The 17,480-nt window shown below is 45.0% G+C and overlaps 1 protein-coding gene across 6 annotated transcripts in view; it reads left to right on the top strand.

Moving 5' to 3' along the window:
* GATAD2A (GATA zinc finger domain containing 2A) overlaps positions 1-17,480 on the top strand; it is a 106,576-nt gene that overhangs the window by 44,669 nt on the left and 44,427 nt on the right. Inside the window, exon 1 of one of the 6 annotated variants that reach the window (XM_044253779.1) lies at positions 7,638-7,647. The exons of 4 other annotated variants lie outside the window; for them this stretch is intronic. The gene's annotated coding sequence lies outside the window, so the exon portion shown is untranslated. Of the gene's footprint in view, positions 1-7,637; positions 7,648-17,480 lie in introns of those variants that run through there. One more of the 6 variants, XM_044253780.1, reaches the window with a different exon arrangement.

Genomic DNA, 17,480 nt, shown 5'->3' with positions numbered 1-17,480 from the left:
CTGGAGGCGGTTAGGGGTAGAGCTTCTGGTGAGGTGGTGTCAAGCCCCTGAAGGAAAGAGGCGTGTCCTCATGTCATGGTGACAGGATTTCTAGGATGAAATAATAAGTGGAAAAAACAAGGTGGAAGATAAAGAGATGTCGTGCACTTGCCTGTCCAAGGGAAGGTGGGGAGACATGGCTGTATGTGTTTGTGTTTGCTTTTATTTTATTTTTATTTTTTTAAAAGGTTTTATTTATTTATTGGACAGACAGAGATCACAAGTAGGCAGAGAGGCAGGCAGAGAGAGAGGAGGAAGCAGGCTGCCCGCTGAGCAGAGAGCCTGATGCGGGGCTCGATCCCAGGACCCTGAGATCATGACCTGAGCCAAAGGCAGAGGCTTTAACCCACTGAGCCACCCAGGCGCCTCCTCTATTTTATTTTTAAATATAGGAAATCTAAGCCATAAATGAACAACATGGTCATATCTGGGAGGAAGGCTGAGAAGAGACAGGATTACCAGGAGATGTCTCTGGCTTTCTTTTTCGGTGTAGCACCAGATGGGTGTTTTACGTAATTATAAACAAAAGTATGGTAGATGTTGTTTGGGGCAAGGGAGAGAAGCAACCCCTAAAAATCAGAAGCAAAAGGAAGTGAATAGGAATCTAGGTATATGTCAGTTGTGACTAAGGTTGGTGACTTAGCATCTGAGAGAATTTCCTTTGCTAGAGTTTTAAACATAGTAGTTAGACTGTAAATGTTGTAATGTGATAAACCATAAGAGCAAAAACTTCTTTTTTAAAAAATCATTAACTGTTTTTAGGAATTATTTTTGGTTTTAGGTTAATTATACCAGTAGTCTTATTGTTATATATAGTAGTGCCCCTTGCCCTATGAGAACACTTTCCAGGACCATCATGGGATGCCTGAAAACGCAATACTATCAAACCCTATATATACTATGATTTTTCCTATGCATGTATACTTATAAAGTTTAGTTTAAAAGTTAGAAGCAGTGAGATTAACTATAATAACTAATTGTAATAGAACTGTTAGAGCTATACTAAAATAAAAGTTGTGTGAATGTGGTCTCTCTCAAAATATCTTAGTACTGTACTCACCCTTCTTGTGATGATGTGAGATGATAAAATGCCTGTGTGATGAGATGGAGTGAGGTGTTGCAACATAGCATTAGGCTACTATTGACTTCTGTTGGTCTGCCAGGGGATCATCAGCTCCTGGACTGTGATTGACTGCAGGTAACTGAAACTGTGGATAGTGGGGACAATTATATTGCAGGAGAAAACAAGCAGTAAATGTCTTTAAGAATCAGAATTTTCAGCACTAAGAAAAATACAAGTATAAAATCAAAGCATTTAAGTTACATTTTAATTCTAAATCTGCATTGGAATGTCTTCATTGTGTAAGACTGCGAAGGGTGGGACAGAGGAGTATGAATAAAAATGGATTCCCAAGTTGGAACATCAGATGTGTTAAAAATCCACAGGTTCATTTATATTGGTGCTGGAAAGGAAGAAATACTTTGGTCCTCTTTGGAAGGGTCTGTTGAACCGATTCATTTTTAAAACTGGTAAATAGAAACTAGTATTTATTCTTTCACTTTTCTATGGACTGAACTCTGGAACAAAATGGAGAAAGCAAGCTTCCTTCACAGGTTCATTGCTGCTCTGCATAACTTCCTGGAACTCTCTGTACCCTCACTGTCCAGTGTGGCACCTGGAATAGTTTGAAGAAGTCAAATTTTCATTTAATTTTAGTCTTTAAATAACCACATGCAGCTAGCGGACAGTGCAGCTGTTAACATATTCTAGTTAATTAAAATGAAATGATGGAATTAAAAACTTAAAAGTTTTTAGATACCTAATGAAATGGTGAATCCAGACAGTGATCCTCTGTAGCTGCCTGCCATCAAGGAGAATGTGTGTCCTTCTGTAATGATGTGTGCTTGGTTGGGCCTCAAAATCTAGTTTACAGTAAATCAGGGGCATGTTGTGTTATAGTTACAGGGATGCCAACTTGACTGTGGGAAACAGGATAAATAAATGTGTGGTTGAAAGGAAAGGTTGGAGGGGCACCTATAGATTTCAACCATGTGTGGCTGACAAAGATTAAGAAATGCTTGTTGCGGGGGCACCTGGGTGGTTCAGTGGTTTAAGCCCCTGCCTTAGGCTCAGGTTATGATCTCAGGGTCCTGGGATCGAGCCCCACATTGGGCTCTCTGCCTAGCAGGGAGCTTGCTTCCCCCTCTCTCTGCCTGCCTTTCTGCCTACTTGTGATCTCTGTCAAAGAAAGAAATAAAATCTTAAAAAAAAAATGCTTGTTAAATTGTTGGAGCTCAGCTCATGGAATTGTGGTTTGTTTGTGCTGTAGAGATAAATACTGACCAGTTTATTCATAAAATGAATGCTGTGTAGAATTTGCTTCCCAGGAGCCAGTAGAGTGTGGGGGAAGGCTGAGTGTGGAAGACCTGCAGGCTGAATGATGGATGTGCGCTGTGAGTCATGCTCTTCTTGCTGCTTCTCTGGGTATATTTGCAGTTTTCCATAATCTGGGATTTGAAAAATGGGCTTAAGCCAGGTATTCCCTCAGGGAACTTTATGACATCTGTCACCCAGGGTAGGGGAGACAGCTGCTTACAAAAGTGAGGGTGGTGGCCACTTGTGGTTAGTTTAAAATTCAGACAGAAAACCTTCAGATTCTGGAATTGTTAATGAGGGTCTGTGGCTGGTGGCCTTTCAGGTGGAACAGCTTCCGATTACAGCATCGTTACTTTCTGTAATAATAATACTCAAAACTACCTTTCACAGAGCCTTCAAAGAGCAATAGTTATAAAGTGGGTATTGTTCCATTTCACAGGGGAGGAAACTGAGGCGAACCAGGCATTCTGATTTTTACCTGATGCACAGTGATCCTGATGGCACCTTCCTTTCCCTGAGCCTCTAGCCTCCCTCTCCAGTACTTGGAGTTCATTTTACCACTGCATGTGCTTCTTCACTTCATTACTTTAACTCTGATATCCCATACTTTGTTTTCTCACATAATTTATGTTTGGGTTTTTTTTTTTTTAACATTTTATTTATTTATTTGAGAGAGAGTGAGAGAGAGCATGAACGAGGAGAATGTCAGAGGGAGAAGCAGACTCTCCGTCGAGCTGGGAGCCCGCTGTGGGGACTCGATCTCGGGAGTCCAGGATAATGACCTGAGCTGAAGGCAGTCACCTAACGAACTGAGCCACCCAGGTGCCCAACATTATATATATATATATATATATATATATATATATATATAATTTTTTTTAAAAGATTTTATTTATTTATTTGACAGAGAGGGAAGAGACCAGAAGTAGGCAGAGAGGCAGGCGGGGTGGGGGGAGCAGGCTCCCCACTGAGCAGAGAGCCCGATGCGAGGCTCGATCCCAGGACCCCGAGATCATGACCTGAGCCAAAGGCAGAGGTTTAACCCCCTGAGCCACCCAGGTGCCCCCAACTTAATATATTTTTGATTAGAGACCACACTCACCTCACTGGTGTCATATCTCCATAGTAGCCATAGCCAGTGAGGAGTGGATAAAATAGATGGTTTGATTCTGTGTGTGATTTAGGGATTATCACTGTAACTCTTCATGGAAGGGACCTCACTCTGTGTCTCTTGACCTGGTGTCCACTTACCTCCTCCTTGTGTATCTTCCCAGAGTTTCCTAGGAGGAGGCCTGTCATGGGGTCCAGTCAGCCCTTTGTTCCTGGTAGAAACTTAGCAGGTTGGGGTCCCTGGGTGGCTCAGTTGTTAAGCATCTGCCTTCAGGTCAGGTCATGATGCCAGGGTCCTGGGATCAAGCCCCTCATCAGGCTCCCTGCTCAGCAGGGGGAGTCTGCTTCTCCCTCTCCAACTCGTCTGTTTGTGTTTCCTCTCTTGGTTTGTCTCTCTCTGTCAAATAAATAAAATATTAAAAGAAAAAACCCCACAACATTGTAGCTTAATAAAAGAAAGAAAGAGAGAAACTATGCAGGTATTTAGATGAACAAGTAAAATACTCATGTGACTGAGGCAGGTGGCACATTCCCAGTAGTGTATTAATATAAAACCGTAGTGTGTGTTGTTTTGGTTTTAGGCAGTGTGGACCCTATAATGAGCTTGACTTAAATCGTGGTCTGCTGATGGTGGTTTGTGTGACCCCAATTGTCTGAGGCCTTGCCCTCTTTCTGCCTTGGCTCCCCATTGCTAAATTGATCTTTGCCCACGTGGCCATGCTCTCAGGCATTGGCTCCTTTGGTTGGAGGCAATTCTTAGTTCCCACTTGAGTGGTGGGTTTGTTGTGAGTTCGTCGCTGTAAGAACTGAATGACTGATTCACAGAACCTAAAATTCACCAGTTTAGCCATTTCAAAGTTGGCATTTAATACATTCACAATATCATATGATCATCATTTCTGTCAAATTCCAGAATGTTTTTATCCCCAAAAGAAGCCTGTACCCAATAGCAGTCATTTCCCACTTCTTCACCTCTGTGCCCTTCAGGGCCCCTAGCAACCACTAATCTACTTTCTGTCTCCATGGATTTGCCTGTTCTGGGCATGTCATAGAAGTGGAATAATTTTTGATTCTCTGTGGCCTTTTTTATCTGGCTTCTCTCATTCAGCATAGTATTTTCACTGTTCATCCACCTTGTGACATGAATCAGAACTTCATTCCTTTTTATGAGTGAATAGTATTTCATTGTATGGATATATCACGTTTTGTTCATTCATTCATCTGTTGATGGACATTTGGGTTGATTCTGTTTGTTGACTGTTGTGAATAGTGCTGCTTTTAACATTTGTGTGTAAGTTTTTGTGTGACTGTTTTCACATCTCTTAGCTTATGTACCTAGCAATAGATTGCTGGGTCATATGGTAATGCTATATTTAACCTTTTTTTTTTTTTTTTAAAGATTTTATTTATTTATTTGACAGAGATCACAAGTAGGCAGAGAGGCAGGCAGAGAGAGAGAAGAGGAAGCAGGCTTGCCTCTGAGCAGAGAGCCCGATGCGGGGCTCGATCCCAGGACCCTGAGATCATGACCTGAGCCGAAGGCAGCGGCTTAACCCACTAAGCCACCCAGGTGCCCCTGTATTTAACTTTTTGAGAGACTGTCTGTTACCATATCACTGCACCATTTTATGTTTCTGTCAGTAATGTATAAGGGTTCCAGTTTCTCCATGTCCTTGACGACACTTTTTTTTCCTTTTTTTAAATTAATTACAGTCATCCTAATGGGTATGAGGTAGTATCTCATTGTGGTTTCGATTTGCATTTACCTGATGACAAATATTGGAAAGCTTTTCATGTGTTTATTGGCCATTTGTGTATCTTCTTTGGAGAAATGTCTGTATGTTTTTGAATTGGATTTGTTTTTAATTGTTCAGAGATTTTTTGTGTTTTTTTCTTTTTTTAAGATTTTATTTATTCATTTGACAGAGTGAGAGAGACCACAAGTAGGCAGAGAGACAGGCAGGGAGAGAGGGGGAAGCAGGCTCCCACTGAGCAGAGATCCGGATGTGGGGCTTGATCTCAGGACCTTGAAATCATGACCCAAGCTGAAGGCAGAGGCTTAACCCACTGAGGCACCCAGACGCCCCTGTTCAGAGTTCTTTATATATTCTATACACTAGACCCTTACCAGATAGATGATTTGCAAGTGTTTTCTCCCATTTGTGGGTTGTTTCTTCACACACTCTCTGTCTCTGTTTTTTTTTTTTTTTTTTTAACAATTTTAAGTAATCTTTATACCAAATGTGGGGCTTCAAGTTACAATGCCAAGATAGAGAATTGAACACTTCTCTGTTCAACTGACTGAGCCAGCCAGACCCTGCCTCACTCCCTTGATAGTGTCCTTTGCACATTAGATTTTAATTTTGATGAAGTCCAGTTTGCCTTTTTTTTTTTTCCTTCTGTTGATACTGTGCTTTTGGTTTCACATTTAAGAATATGTTGCCAAATTCAAGGTCATGATTTACCCTTCTGTTTTTTTCTAAGAGGTTTATAGGTTTAGCTTTTAATAGTTAGGTCTTTTACCTATTGTGAGTTAATTTTTATTAAAAGCTAAGAGTTTTGTTTTTGATCCTTATGTTTTTTATTGACATGAAGACATTTTGGCCTTTTTAACAAGGAAGAGAGAATGATAGCTGGGAGTTTTGAAAAATACTTTTTCTTGTATGTTTAACACACATATATGTGTCCTGGGCTCTAGGATGGTAGCACTGAACGAAGAGGTATTCCTTGTCTAATGGGAGATTGGGTTAGGAGGGTACACAGAGAGATGAGTAAATAGAATGTTAAGTGGTGATAAGTGGGAAAGAAGTTAGAAATCTACGGAGGGGGTTGTGTGGAGGGGAGATGATATCACTTTGCTGTCTCAGCTAAGACCTGAAAAAGAGAGGGTAGTTCAGAGACCTGGGGGCAGAGACCTTCCAGGCAGAGAGAGTAGGAAGTGCAAAGGCCCTGGGGTGGGAGTGAGCTTGACTGTCTGGAGTAGCCAGAATGTCATTGTGGCCTAAAAGAATGGGGTCAGGGTGGAGTAGGGCATGGGATGGGAGGAGACAAAATCAGAGAGACAGACCTGACCTTAAGGCTGCTTGAGGCGAGGGCCTTGCTTTTACCTTGAATAGTAAAAAGGACCACTTATGTGATACCCTTAAGCCCAGCTCTGCTGTTTCCCAGTGATTGATTGATTGATGTAGGTATGTGAATAACTGCCCAAGGGGAAGATTTCCACTTACCATAGAGGCTAGAAGTGGGATTTCTGTTTCAGCTATTACAGCTGGGCAGAAAGTGCTGAGAGAACTTTTCCTTGGTAGGAATGGTTTCTTAGTCCCATGGGCTTTATTGAGACCAGAAACTTAGTCCTAAAAGTAAGTTTCCCGGCTGACTCTGATCCTCCTGGGGCATTTGCCAGTGTGCTCTGATAGCACAGAATATGCAGGGAGGAGCTTGACAAAGGAAACCCAGGAAAGGCCTCGAGGTGTTACCATATTGCTGGGTACCCTGATGACAAAATGACAAAAGAGGCACCCCTGGTTCCCCTACTTTTCTCCTTCTGTCTTTTCCTAGGAATGGAAGTGACTTTTTGGTCCTTTTTGGACTTGCCTGTGCAAAACCTCCCTGCCATTTTCAGCCACGGGCCTCAGTGGAGCTGGTGGTTAGAGCTGTGTCTTGGCCCTGAGGGATTTGGCACTGAAAGGGTTAAGGCTTCCCATTTTGTGATGTGACACCTAATGGGGACATTGCAGATGGCATGAAAATGGTAGGTGTAACCCTTTGTAGACCATAGAGGCGCATGGTTCAGAAGGCAGCTGGGAAGGAACAGAGGGCTCTTCCTTTCCCATGGGAGGCAAATGTAGCCCACTAGCCCTGAGGGTAACATCCCGCACCAGGGGGATTCGTGGGCAGTGTTTCCCGGTGGACATTTAATATTGCTCAGATTCCCCTTCACAGGCAACACCTTTGTTTCTCTGTCGTGTGCTCCTACAACAGCATCTATTTCTTTCTGGCCGTAGGGTTGGGATTTGGCCCAGCGGCTCTGGCTGCTGCTGGTGTATGTGTATGTGGAGCCACTTCCAGGTGGGTGGTGGTGGGTGCTCACGGGGCACTTCTAGAGCAAACACAGAAGCCAGGTACTTAATCTCCAGTGTGAGCCTGGAGGAGCTACTGTAGTTTTAAAGATACTTGCTACTGGTCTTTCCCTCTCTTAACATGTGATCAGTGTAAGTGCACCTTTCTCCTACTGTGTTCTCTGACTGAAGATGAAGACTGGCTTTCATTTCATGTCTCTGGGAAGGGGTGCTTAGAAGCCAAGGCATGGGGCTGTGGTGCAGATGTAGTTGAGGGGGATCTGTTTAATCCACGTTATTCCCTGTTTTCAGAAGTTTGCAGGAGATTGGCTGTGTCTGAGGGAAGATAAGAATATATTCTGTACACTGTCTCCCCAGGATAGGATCTGTACTTTCTTCAACTCTCCACCCTCCTACCCCCCACCCCTCACCATTTCTCCCATGACTCCAGGGAGGGAGGTTGAGGTCTGAGGACCTGATGTCCCAGGCCTGGCACTGCACATCCTGGAGGCGAGTTTGAGCAGCCTAGTGAACTGTCAGCAGGCTGGCCTCGTGCCTGTCTATTTTCTGGAGATGACTTGTCCCGAACCCCTCTTTATTCCCACGCACTGTGCCTGAGTGAGCTACTACGAGTGCTGTGTTCATTACTGTGTAGCCTGTGTGGCCTGTGTGTTTAGGAATTTGAGGATCATTAAAGTTTTGTCTTTAAAATGTTGATGGTCAGACGCCTTGGTGGCTCAGTCGGTTAAGCAGTGGCATTAGGCTCAGGTCATGATCCCGGGGTTACTCGGATCAGGTCTTGCATGGGGCTCCCTGCTCATTGTGGGGCCTGCTTCTCCATTTCCTTCTTCTCTCCTCCCCATGCTGTGCTCTCTGGGAAGCAGGCTCCCACTGAGCAGAGATCCGGATGTGGGGCTTGATCTCAGGACCTTGAAATCATAACCTGAGCCAAAGGCAGAGGCTTTAACCCACTGAGCCAGGTGCCCCAATGCATAAAATCTTTAACAAAAAATGTTGATGGTCACCACTTAAGTGTGTTAAAGTTTCTCCTCTCCAGGTTAACTTTGTTAAATATATCCCCAAAAAAGCATTAATTCAGAGACATCATTTACAAGTCCTCCACTTTAACAAAATCTGATTGTAAATGTGTGTCTAATTGTAAATGTGAAAACTAGAGGTGCCTGTTCCTTTTTAATCTTTTTCATTCTTAACCTGTTTCTCTGGATGGTTCTTGAACAAAGGACTAGAGGTAACTATGATAGATGATATCGTGGCCTGTGTCAGATGGCCCCCCAACCCCTTGATGGTAACAGGCTTATATTTGATGGGTCATTAGGATTTCAGATGGTGTGCAGTGTGTGGGCACACATGGGATGTTAGTGGTCCTCTGTTATGAGGAGGCTGAGCTGCTCCTGAACTTAGCCTTTCCCTTTGGCTCCTAGTCCAAGCTGAGGACTGCAGTTATAAAGGGTTTTCCAGAAGCAGAGAAGTCCCCAGAAGAGAGTGCCTGTGCTCAGATTGATTTGGTTGATGGAGTGACTGGAGGCATTTGATTTTAAGTCGTGTGTATGTGTCTTTGGAGCATCCTTTTCCATTTCATGGCTCTGAAGGCTTCCTCCCACCCTTTCCTTTAGGATCCAGTTACAGGTTCGAGCCCTTCTCACTCTCACAGGCTGATGACTGGTCCTGACCTCCACCCCAACCCCAGTCCCTGAACTCCTGAAGGGTTCTAGGAGAAGTGCCCAGAGAAGTCCATGTGAGGCCCTGCCATCACCAAGAGCCTCTCACACAGAGTATAAGTGGTCTAACAGGATTCCTTTTACTTCTACACAGTTTCATCCCATTTAAAAAAAATAAGGTTTTGATCTCCTTTTATTTGGTTTCATTTACTTTTCCTGGAGATGGGTTTTCATGCGCCTATGTATTTTCCACTTCATCTTTTCTAACATATTTCCTCCCTCCTCTATCTTTTTTTTTTCCAAGATTTTATTTATTTATTTGATAGGGATCACAAGTAGGCAGAGAGGCAGACAGAGACAGAGAGGGGGAAGCAGGCTCCCTGCTGAGCAGAGAGCCCAGTGTGGGGCTGACCCTGGGATCATGACCTGAGCTGAAGGCAGAGGCTTTAACCTACTGAGCCACCCAGGCATCCCCCTCCCCCCTCTATCTTTACAAGTCCAGATTTTTGTTCTTGGGGCCCAGCACCAATGAAGCATTTCTAGATTGTTCCCTTCTACCAGGACGAACTCCTTTTCTGGCATTTAGTTGTAATAAAATGGTGATTTAGCAGATGCATTTCACAGCCTTTATAAGGTCTATGCTCCCATGAAGGCGGGGAGCCTGAACTACTCTTTCTCCTACCCTCCAGAGAGCAGGTACCTCTGGGTTACTGATCTCTTGGAGAGGTCGTTATCTGGTGTGGTATCAGCATTTGTTAGGAGCCTGTCAGCATCTACATCCTGCTGGGCGGGGTAGGCTGTGAACTAAGAGATGGGAGTGTCCTAGGTAGAGTGTCCTAGGTAGAGTTAGTAACTGACCAGGCTCCTTGTGCTGCAGGAGTTCTCTTCTGGGTTTGGGCATTACTCAGATAAACAACAGTAAAGATTGGTTAGTTCTTTGTCCTCCCTGGAATCTTAGCTTACTGTATGCACAAAGTAGTAGAAATAACATGGTTGCAGTGCTGGTGATCTGAAAATGCTCCGCCGCTCCAGCCAGGTCTGAAATCATTAGTCTTGGGCAGGGATTGGGGCTAAAGTGGCTGAGGTGCATGGGGATTTATGCGAGGCCCTGTGGGGTTCTGGGTGTCTTTGTGGTGATTCTGGCCCCAAGTTGATCTCATTTTCAAACTTCAGGGTTTTCCTTTTTGAGACAGATGGATCAGAAGTTGGACACTGATCACTCATAAGAAATGCTGATCTTTGGGGCGCCTGGGTGGCTCAGTGGTTTAAAGCCTCTGCCTTCGGGGCACCTGGGTGGCTCAGTGGGTTAAGCTGCTGCCTTCGGCTCAGGTCATGATCTCGGGGTCCTGGGATCGAGTCCCGCATCTGGCTCTCTGCTCAGCAGGGAGCCTGCTTCCTCCTCCTTCTCTCTCTACCTGCCTCTCTGCCTACTTGTGGTCTCTCTCCGTCAAATAAATAAATTTTAAAAAATCTTTAAAAAAAAAAAAAAGGCGCCTCTGCCTTCGGCTCAGGTCATGATCCCAGGGTCCTGGGATCGAGCCCTGCACCGGGCTCTCTGCTCCTCAGGGAGCCTGCTTCCTCCCCCCTCTCTCTCTGCCTGCCTCTCTGCCTACTTGTGATTTCTCTCTCTGTCAAATAAATAAAATCTTTAAAAGAAAAGAAAGAAAGAAAGAAATGCTGATCTTTTGCTCTGAATTGAACAGGGAAACACCTTTTCTGAGATAATTAGGCAAGATTTGGAAGTGGGAGGAAGGGATTAAAAACTGCACTTGTGTGAGTGCATGTATGTGGGGATGTATGTGTCTGTGAGTATGCATGAGTGTGAATGCACATACATGTATATTTGTAGTGCAAAGTTCCTTGGTGAGTTGTAGCTTTGGGGAGTTGGGAGGTATCTGTCAGTGCCCCAGTTTCCATGTCCTCCTACCAATAAGGTGTCTGCTGAGTGGGGTCAAATGATCCCAAGTCTGGGGCATTCTGTGTTCCCTGTCCCTTTTCTTCTCTTCTCACTTCCCTCACCCTCCCCAGCATCCGGAGCCGGGGCACTATAGCCATGGAGGTTGGTAGTGAGATTGTCCAACTTGTGAGAAGCCTTTGAAAGAGTGACTAAGCCCCTCCCAACAGGACAGAAGAATTTGTTGGTTATGTGTCTCATTTTTATAAAGTGTTTGTCCATCTGGTGAGCTGTGTTTGCTGCTTTTAACACAAAGGAGAAAGCTCAGTAAACCTGCACTGAGACCCCAGGTTAGGGGTGAAGTGATAAGCCCACCAGTCAGGTCCAGTGTTCACATAAAAGCAAAATAGAAGGACCAAAGTGGTGATTCGGTGGAGTCCCCAGGAGGGTCCTTGGGGTTCTCTTGGTGTCCCCAGGCTGAGCTAGGCTGTGGAGCTGCAGCTGAAGGCAGAAGGTACCAAATGAAGGTCATGATTACAAAGAAATCTCTGTCCATTCTGTGGGACAGGACACAGGGTGCAAAGCTATGACAGTGCTACCTGTCTGCTCAGGACCTGCCCTAGAGTGGGGCGCTTGGGGGGCACTGTGGTATGGATCTGCATCCTTCTAGTCCCCAGGAGGGGTTCTCCCCACCCCCTTCTTGAAGTTTCTCTGGCACAGATGACCCCTTTCATCCTAGCCCTCAAGGGTGAAGGTAAGTCCTGGTTACCTGGGAAGTTGGTTGGGCCCTGAGCTCCCTTCCTACTGCACGACATCTCCAGAGGCTCCCTGGTCCTTCAGCAGGTTCGCCCCACTGTGTTCAAGTCACTTTGCATCCCAGCTCAAGCATTCCTATTTCAAGAAGGGCTCACCCTATCCATTCCCTCCTAGCCCTGTGCCCATCAAGGTCCTTCACATCCCTGTGCTTTTCCTTAGAGCTTTGGTCTGATGCTCAGGTATGAGTGCCGAGGAACCACTTGCTTTTGTAACTGGGTTAAAGTTCCAGCCACTGCAGTAATTGAGTTTATAGCACATAATTTCCTTAAACGATGGACCTATTTATCTTGAGAGTGTATAGGGCTTTTAGGATGGTATAAAATAGTGAGACAGGCTAACCCTTTGGTAAGCTCTCTGCACTCAGCACTTTTTGAAACTAAATTTCTTCTGACTTATCAAAAGGGGTAACCTTGAGTCCTAGGCTCAGATTGAATTTACATGTTCACGTCCTTTTTTGAAACCTGTTTTCCTCTATAGTCAATTCTCTGATAATGCCTGTTTTGGAAAAGCAGATTTGTTCCAACACTATTGATACATTAGGACACAGTTGGAGTACAACACATATGTATGATTTTGTCCAGGAGAAATGCCAAGTTCAGGTTAAAGGTTGGGGAGCTATGACCCACAACCTGTGGTCTGTTTTGGTAAATAAAAGTTTGATTGGGACACAGCTATGCCCATTTGAGGACATACTAATACAACTGCAGAGCTGTGTAACCAGGACAGAGACAGAATGACCTGCAAAACTGAAAATATTTACCGTGTCCCTTTAAGAACAAGTTTGCCAGCTCCTGCAGTAGGTGAATCCAAAAAATTGCTCCCAGCTGAAAGAGTACCTGATAGTACACAAAATGGAAATGCACATCTCAGATATGCTTCAGGCCCCCTCTAGACCATACCATTTTCTCTTGGGGTCAGACAGCTTCATTCCAGCATGTCACAGTAACTCAGAAAACAGCCACAGCAAGTGCCAGGTCTTCCCTTCAGTGAGGAGTCAGTCTTCAGGTAGGTAGCATTTGTGTATTTCTTTGCTGTTTAACATGCTACCATTTAAAAATCAGGTTCCTGTCTTTTTTTTTTTTTTTTAATGTCATGATGAAGTTTTGGGGTGTTGTGTACCCTGTTAATCTGGTAGCCCTGTGTTTTTATTGCACGATTTTGCAATATGCCATGGTTTTTTAGAAATGCATATATGTTGTGCTCCAGAACTTTTACTGTACTTAAGAAGCAAACAGCAAAAGATGTGATCTCATTCAACAGTATAAAGTTGTAATCATTTAATATCTCATCTGGACCTTGTGGGTGAGAGGTCAAGCCCAATTCTGTACTTGTGAGGAGCTCCCAGTATCCTTTGGAAACCTCACATGTGACTCTGGGTGGTTAATGGAATCTTTCATTTGGGACTGCCTGGAGCATGGGCTTCAGTTCTCAGCATGTCTTACCCATTTGCTGTGTGACTACAATCTGCCTCAGTTTTCCCACCTGTAAGGTGGGGGTAGGTGGTGACACTTACCTTGCAGGTGGTTATGAGGAGCATTTGACCTGATCTGTGTGAGGTAAAAGCTCAGTGTTAGATGTTTTGCCCTTAAAAGTAAGAAGACCCCACATTTCTGGTAACAACAGAGGAGCAATAAACTTGGGTCATAATCTCAGAATCTCAGTGTTGAAATGGGGTTGAGATGTCTGGACCAGCACCCTTTCACCTACTGGGAGCTCCTCTTCATAAAACTTAGATTTGTTCATTCATCAGATGTTTCTTGTCTGTCTGTTGTGTGGCGGACACTCTTCTCTTCCAGGGCTAGGGACAAACAGGAGCATTGACACTGAGGCACAGCTGTCATGTAGCCTGTTACCTAGTGGCTGGTGGTGACATTTAACTGTGGGGTCCCATAGCTCCTGGCTGCAGGGTCCTCCCTAGCCTGGCCCTGGGCAGCGCAAATCTTAATCACCTCAGGCGCAAATCACCTCAGGCGCAGTTCCCTCTCATTTGAGGATGGGTGTTTTATCTTCCTCCTCATTAGCACGTGCATTGTTTTAGCTGCACTATGTGCTTATCACTCCAGATGAAAACAAACCATTTAAACATGATTTAACAAAAGGCCTTTTGAGGGGCACCTGGGTGGCTCAGTGGGTTGGGCCTCTGCCTTCAGCTCAGGGTATGATCCCAGAGTATTGGGATTGAGCCCCGCATAGGGCTCTCTGCTCAATGGGGAGCCTACTTCCCCCCCCCTTCTCTCTGCCTGCCTCTCTGCCTACCTGTGATTTCTCTTTCTGTCGAATAAAGAAATAAAAATCTTAAAAAAAAAAAAAGAAAAGAAAAGAAAAAAAGCCCTTTGACTGTGTAGTGGAATGTTCACAATGGGCAGCTTGTGAAAGTGCCAGGTAGAAAGGAATGGTGGACCTGGGTTTCAGGCCCAGACTCTTCACCTACCGAGACTTGGATTTGCCTACCTTGGGTGACATGCACATCTTCAACAAGCAGAGGCTTGTTGAGTGGCAGCTATCACCCCCAGCATGTGTGGTTCCCCCGCCCAGGTCACAGGACTGCTACAGGGAGGGCCTCCCTAGGATCCTCTTACTGTAGGTCTTTGAAGGCCCAGGGACCTTCTAGCTAGGCAGCTGGACCTAGGGCCTTTTTGATGGTGTACAAGAGAAAAAACACCTGTATTTTTGGAGTATCTTAGGTTTTCAGATCCCTAAGGGTTAAGAACCCAGCTTTAGTCAGTGAGTAGTAAGACTTAGTTGTCCTTTTGAGCAAACCTGTGGCACAGGACTCATGTGGCTCCCTTCTCTGCCTGAGACCCTCCCATCCCAGTGGCTTGACCCTCTCCTGCCTAGACCATCTCCCTAGATTCCTTTTTCTCTCTCAGCCTTAGTCTATGAGACTCTATCTCTGTTTACTCAGCTTTCAGAGAGTCCGAACACAGAGGGTTGTTTTTTGTTTCTTTTTTTTTTTTAAAGATTTTTATGTATTTGAGAGAGATCATAAATAGGCAGAGAGGCAGGCAGAGAGAGGGGGGGAAGCAGGTTCCCCGATGAGCAGAGATCCCGATGCGGGGCTCGATTCCAGGACCCTGGAATCATGACCCGAGCTGAAGGCAGAGGCCCAACCCATTCAGTCCCCCAGGCCCCACAGAGGCTTGTTGTTTTTTAGATTTTATTTATTTGAGAGAGTACCAGCGGAGGTGGTGGGGGGAGAGGGAGAGAGAAAAGAAGCAGACTCCTGCGGAGCAGGAAGCCTGATGTGGGGCTCGATCCCAGGACCCAGAGATCACAACCTGAGCCAAAGGCAGCCGCTTAACCAACTAAGCCACCCAGGTGCCCCTGAATGCAGAGTATTTAATGAAAGTACTTGTTTGCTTCGTTTTGACCTATAGGGCAAATGCCAGGAAGCATACATTATTTCATGAGGCTAATTTATGTAGGTTTAACACAGTAGCGTGTACTGAACCTGTATTGTTTTGCTCCACACTGAATATGAAGGTGAATGGGAAAACAGAGTTTCTTCCATGGAAGAGTTTAGCAAGCTGGGAAGAGAGATGAAGCTGCTGAGTAGCTTAGGGGTTGTTGATGTGGGCAGTCTTCCTGAGGAACTGGGTGAGACCCGGCTTCGCTCAGAGTGAGCCCACACTGATGCCATGGCCTGGCAGCCAGTTCACAACTGGTAGTCCAGGTAGAAGGTGGACTGTGGGGAGGAGCTGAGGGGTCTGGGTTTACGGCTTAGAGCTTGAGAGTCTCTTTAGTGACACAGAGGGTAGACTCTTAAGCTGCATAGACATTTGCTCATAATGGACGGAAAGGTCGCAGCAGCATCCCCTCTCAGTCCACTGAAGGTTGCATGTTTGTCTTATGTTCTTGGTTCTTCCTATTGGAGAAGCCAGCCTTGTGATGTCCCTGTGTTACAGAACACCCTCCCTCTGGCCTGGGAGCACTTCCCTCTAAAGGGCCCTCTTCCCTTGTCTCACTCCCACTAGTCCTTTCAGTTTTCAGCCTCTGCATGTTGGAGTGTTACTTCGTCTAGCACTCTGTTTTATCTTTGTGTTCTTTGAATATAAGACTGAGATGAAGTCATCCTTAAGAGAAATAATTTCAACAGAAATGTTTAATACAGAAAGTGAAAGTTACTTAATTCTTCAGAAATGAGTGCTATGGCTTTTAGCCCAATTTCTTTCACTTTTGATTTTAGTAAGCTTTTTCAGTATTTTTTTCTGAAGATTAAAGCCTTTTTAAGCCATGTGTTTATGCTATTTATATTATAATATTTATACATAATAAATATTTTAACAAATACTTTACTTATTCTATTATAGTTTATACTATTCTGCAATTTTGTTTTCTCATTCAAGTTACTTCTAACATCATTATGTGTTTCTTCACTTAGTATGTCTGTGAGGTATTGGTAGGGAAACTGAGGCTCAAAGAATAACAGGCTCCTTCATCCAGTTCACTGAGATCTGGCTTCTGTTCTCTTTAGTGTCTGATAGTAGAGGCTGACTGTTGGAATCATCCTTCTAGTTCCCAAGTTAAATTGTATCCCTTATACTCAACCTTAACAGGGTTTGATGTTTAAAACTTGAGAACTGGCATCTTTAGTATGAGTTCCTTCCAGAACACAGCCACTTCATCCCTGTTGCTGTTGCTCTGAGAGATATATCAGAGAGTGGCTCAGGACTCAAACAGAGGGAGGCCTCTGTTCTGGAAGGGAAGACATGTGCTTGTCAGCCAGAGACTGCTGGCACCAAAGTACAGCTTAGCTGTTCTTTTCCCTGGCCCCTCCTCGGGTCTTGGGTTTGACTCTCAAGAATGTGGGAAGCCTCCAGAGGGTGGGTAGAGGGTGTACAGGTCTGGGACTCATCTTCCCGAGCTTCCTCAGGCTGTTGGGGAGAGTGGATGGGATTCCTGGGTTCAGGCAGGAGACAAGGGGGAGGCCATGCAGGGGGGCATCACAGCCCCAGCCTCAGGATCACCAGGGCACAAACATCCACCTGCACTTTGCATCTGCTCGGAGGCACTCTTTTGGTGGGTGCCCGGCTGAGTCCTGATAGAGCTGCTCACACAGCAAGGCCTATATGTTGAGTGCGGAGATTGGCTTGTGCCAAGTGAGGCCAGTGTCTGGATCTTGTTACCCAGCTTGGCATTGGATGCATCACAGGCGTTCCTTCCTTCCTGACAGGAAAGGGTGCCCTTTGCTACTGAGGATAGTTGGCTAGCCCATGTGTAGGCCTCTACCTGTCAGCATACACTCCTCAGCCTCCCTCTGTGGATCTGGTAGACCCATGCTCAGCATGTCCAAACTACCCTAGTCCCAGCCTTCTCTCAGATCTGTTCTCTCCCCATCTCAGAAAATAATTCCATCTTTCCAGTTGCTCAGGCAAAAACAAACAAAGCAGTCCTTTCTTTCTTTTCTTTCTTTCTTTTTTTTTTAAGATTTTATTTATTTATTTGAGAGAGCGCATGAGAGGAGGGTGGTTCAGAGGGAGAAGCAGACTCCCTGCCAAGCAGGGAGC

This window comes from Neovison vison, chromosome 6 (assembly GCF_020171115.1).
Source record: "Neovison vison isolate M4711 chromosome 6, ASM_NN_V1, whole genome shotgun sequence".
NCBI lineage: Eukaryota > Metazoa > Chordata > Mammalia > Carnivora > Mustelidae > Neogale > Neogale vison.
The sequence above is the reverse complement of the archived record's forward strand: the minus strand, read 5'-3'. Positions and strand labels throughout refer to the sequence as shown.